The sequence below is a fragment of the Peromyscus eremicus genome, chromosome 1 (assembly GCF_949786415.1).
Source record: "Peromyscus eremicus chromosome 1, PerEre_H2_v1, whole genome shotgun sequence".
Taxonomy (NCBI): Eukaryota; Metazoa; Chordata; class Mammalia; order Rodentia; family Cricetidae; genus Peromyscus; species Peromyscus eremicus.
Window position 1 is genome coordinate 175,634,515 of NC_081416.1, and position 4,819 is coordinate 175,639,333.

A 4,819-nucleotide genomic window follows, 5' to 3' on the forward strand; every position below is an offset into this window, starting at 1 on the left:
GTGTGTCACCTGCCTGGCTCTGTTTCACTCCTATACCGGATCAATTTCATGTAGCCCAGTGTGGCCTTGAACTCAGAGAGAACCAGAAGGATCTATCTTTTATGTCTTCCAAACTTACATACTTTATATATCTTTAGGGAGTTTCTTTTCTGAATATGTTAACAAATATAACAATAACTATCACTATATAATATTCTATTCCCTCAGAGATCCCAGAAGGAAATAATGTTACCTAAGAAAGCAAAGAGCAAGCAAGCAACTTCCAAAAAATTGTGAGTTATGACAAATAACTGGCTGCCTGGACAGTCACCCAAGAACTCTCTGCAATGTTGGAGTGTTCATCTTTGGCCTACAGACCTAGAATATCTGACAGATTCCTGTGAAATAGGATTTTTTAAAGGGCCTTCCTACCTTGTCTTGGCAAGGACTGGCAGTCCTTCAATTTGTGTCCTGCTTGTCCATTTTGGACAGCATACTGTCAGTCATTGAGGCAAGGACACTTTCTCGCCCAGTGGCTAACATACCACAAAGAAAGTAAACTCCATATGGAGTTTCTTTGATGCCCATTATCTTCTCTGAAGTAGATTGGTGCTGCCAGGAGAAGACATGTCTCATTTTCATAAACAAAAAACAATCTACATTATTAAAACGTCTTAAATGCCATATTGTGTAGATCTCTGAAGTGTTTGAAGATGACATGTTTATCTAAAATACATTTCTGTTTGACTTTGAAAATATACCTAATGTGACTTCAATTGTAATAGGTGAGTGACTAAATACAACTTGTATTTCTTTATATCCTAATTAGTAGGTAATAATAATTTTCAAGGACTAGCAATTTGCATTACATTTTTAATTGTGCTGTATAGGTCCAATACCTTGAACAAGATTAGAAGTATGTGTACAGTATTTTCTAACAAAATCAACTCAAATTTGTATAAATGTACATAATTTGTATACAATATACAAAAATCTAATCCAATATAAAATATTAAAAACTAGTAGCTGCTTTCTAGAAGTAGATTCAATATTCTACTTTTTATCTTATCCTATCTATATGATAAGTGACCTGGCTGTATATTATCCCTTATAATTCCATCAATTTTCCTGCACATTTTGTGATTTCATCTTTACTGTAGTCAAATTATATTCCATTTTGTATATGGACACAAATGTAATTATCAATTTGTCCATGTATGGATATGTAAGTGGTCCACATTTCCTTTTGATAATAAATAGAGCAGTAATGGAAATAGAATTACAAATGTCTCTGGGGAATGATATGGCGTTCTCTGGGTATATGCCCAGGAACAAAATGCTGGGACAAATAGTTGTTCCTTTTTCTGTTTATTTGAGAAACAACAAAATGATTTCTATTATGTTTTGTTTTAAATTCTATCAAACTCTTTTGGTGAGGCCAGCACTACACTGATGCCAAACCAGACGAAGACAGGACAACAGTAAAGGAAATTACAAGTCAATATCTCTGATAAGTCTAAAATTCTCTATGAAATACTAGCAAACCAAATTCAGAATTACCCCAAAACCATCAGTCATTTTTAATTGATTTTTGTATAGATATTAATCCTATTTTCTTCTTATGTTGGTACAGAGCACACCAGTTGACATGGGACAAGGGCACCCTGTCCCAAGTTCATGGCCATGCCCTATTTCCATCTTGGTGCACTTAGAATATAGGAAAGAGACCTACCTGTGAAATCACCAAGCATCCAAGATTCCCAGACAGAATGAAAGCCACATAAAAGATATTCTATTGGCAGCTTTTGGCTGGCTCCTTAGTGTATCAGGTGGACTTCAGGGAACACTCCTGCAGACAGAATGATTAAGGCATTGGCTGCCATTAGGTGCATGAGAATCAAATCTGTGGACTTTAATGTGCATTCTCTATAGTAAAGGATGAGATAGTAGAAAATTAGAGAGGGAAGACTCTCAGCCCTTCAAGTAGAAGAGTACAATGGGCCTCACACATTAGGATTTGATCCTCCAGGCTGCTATTTAATCACCTAACAAAGGACATAATCAATTCAGCTACTCCTAAAGACAAAAATTTACCAATTTAACTTCCTGTATTGACCTTTTGAGTGTGAAAGGTGTGTAAACAACTAAGTACCAAGCAAAACATATTTCCACAGTTAAAATGAGATTACATTCTTTTTATTCCTGATCCAGAACAAACAGTGCTTGGATACAATAGAGTAATGATCCATGAAAATAAAAGGGTACAAAAGATGGAAAACAGAGAGAATTTAAGCGATTGATGTTTATCAGCCACCAATTTTGATAATACAAAAGACTAATGAAACCCCTTAAGATGGAGAAGAAAGTATTAAAAGCCAGAAAGGTAGATACTAGGATCAGAAAGTTCTTGGTGACTCTGGATTCAGGGGAATTTCTGATGGAACCGTGAGTGCTACGGATGTGTTGGACCCTCTGTTTATGTCTGTAAAGAATGACAATCATGGATCCACTAGACCAGGCCATGAACACAGAAAAGAAGACTTCAGGGAACACCACCAGTGCTTTATAGAGATATTCAGAAATTTCATATTGAACTATGATGGAACAGTATTCAAAGTCTCATCTTCTTGTCACATTTTTGCTATTCCTGTTGACAAATGTGTATGCAATAGGAATGAAATTTATCAACATGTACAGGATCCAGAGGAGGTAAATGTGACAGCCAACGTTCTTCTCAACTTTCACTTTTTGATCCTTCCAACAGGACTTCCTGGGACTAATGGTCAAGGCCTGAAACACACTCAAGAGGCAGATGATGCCAGTGGACACACTCCTGACAAATGCTTGAATGTACAATAGGAGCCTGCATTCAAAATCATCCAAGAAATGTTTAAGTCCCCATACTGCCATTGTTTGGGGCACTCCTGCAGAGAGAATGATCAAGGCATTGGCTGCCATTAGGTGCATGAGAATCAAATCTGTGGGCTTTAATGTGCATTCTCTACAGTAAAGGATGAGATAGTAGAAAATTAGAGAGGAGTTTCCCAACATTCCAGATGAAATTTGTGATAAGAAAAGAATTCTCATTGCCATATTCCAGAAGTCCATTATGTGATTTGGTACAATTACCTTCAGAATATAGACACACAATTCATCTGGTCAGAAAAATACTGACAAATATTTACAACCTACAGTGGAGGAAAAGCCTTAAATTGATTGGACTACTGGAAGACTGAAACAAAAGTACTTTGAAGCTAAGGTGTTCAAGGCCAGTCTGAACACTTAAACAGACCTCTTCCTCAAAAGTTTGACAAGTTTAGTTACTTTCCATGTATATCAATCACTATGAGAATGAGCAATAACTCAGGATGTCCATAACGATGGAATGAGAGCCAACAAGTTTCATAGAAAATGAAACATTCACGATGATGTGACATGGGCCCATGAGAGACAGTGAAAAATGACAGCCCATAGAACAAATATAATGCAAGATTTTCCGAATATCTTGATATTTTCTAGTCATGGCATAAAAGAAAACAATTTCAATAATGTTGACACAAATTAAATATATCAATGCTTAATGTTTATCTCATCTAAAAATAGAAGAATATAGAGTGAGGAAACTATAATACCACAAAGAACATGTCTATGGTCTTTTGATGTGGCCAGAGTTCCCTCAGCTCATCCTGACTCAGGTGGAGCTATCTTTTGTTTAAGCTGAAACTAACTCTCCCTTTTCTACTTCCTCTATGAAAAGTCTCTTGGAAAGTACTCAACTCTGTTCTACAAAATGGGAGTCAAAGTGCCCCACAAAACTGAATGTTTTTAACTTCTTTTAAGTGCTTGATTGCTTTATCCACACAAATCCCTGACAACAGCAAATCAGTTATAAGTGTTCTGGTATGTTTGCCTTTAAAACATCTGAAAAATTAATTTCAATCTTCACTGTGCGAAGTGTTTTTCCTCCATGTAGTAACCAAATCCACTTAATACAGAATCTCATTTTGGACTTTGTTCATGCTGCGTTGTCTTTGGGCCTTTACCCTACAATAGTCTTAGATAAGGAAAAATTATTAAAAGCACAAAATGCATTAGAATGAGTCTTTAAGTGACAACTGACATCACTTTCAGACATGTATTCATAAAATTCATAAAACATAGACAAACACATGTATGTGCACACTTTCTGGGCTGTTAGAGAGAAGTGGGTATCAGATGTGATGAAATCTCAAAGAATACACAACAGCATAGTGTAAGGCAAAAAAAAACACTATCATAAATGGCAAGGAGAAGTACAATATATTATGAATGATGGCTACTGGAATAATATTCTGTGCCTCAGTTGAAACTGTGTATGGGATAATCATGTACCCCTCCATTGGCTGAGAGAGAAAATGATAGTAAAAAAAAAGCAATATGTTAGACAGTCCATCAGTGAAGTGATGTCAGAGTAAACTCTCAGCAAACCATACTCTCTTCCTGTGGGAGAAGGTGTCTGAAATCCTCTTAGGTAGCTGAGATTACCTTGAAGAAGTAGGCAGAAACATCTCTAAATCAATACCAAGCTGAACCATACAGTCCCAGATAAGGCAGAATTGCTCCATGTAATCATCAGCCAAGCAACAACATTCAACTAAACAATCAAGAACTGGAATAAAATTGGGTAAGATTCTTGGGACCCGAAAAAGTTAAAATAAACTGGATATAAGAGCTATAACATTAAGAACTACTAGATACTAGCAGTACACACTTTCCATTCAGTTGTATTGTGGAACACCCTAGGGGATGGCTACAGCAGAATATAGAAAGCATTCTATTCAGTGAGGTAGGACAGTCCCAG

The 4,819-nt window shown here is 36.4% G+C and overlaps 1 pseudogene; it reads right to left on the reverse strand.

Moving 5' to 3' along the window:
* Window positions 1-2,153: 2,153 nt before the first annotated feature.
* LOC131899501 (vomeronasal type-1 receptor 4-like) lies at window positions 2,154-3,087 on the reverse strand (annotated as a pseudogene).
* Between the last annotated feature and the right edge of the window lie 1,732 nt (window positions 3,088-4,819).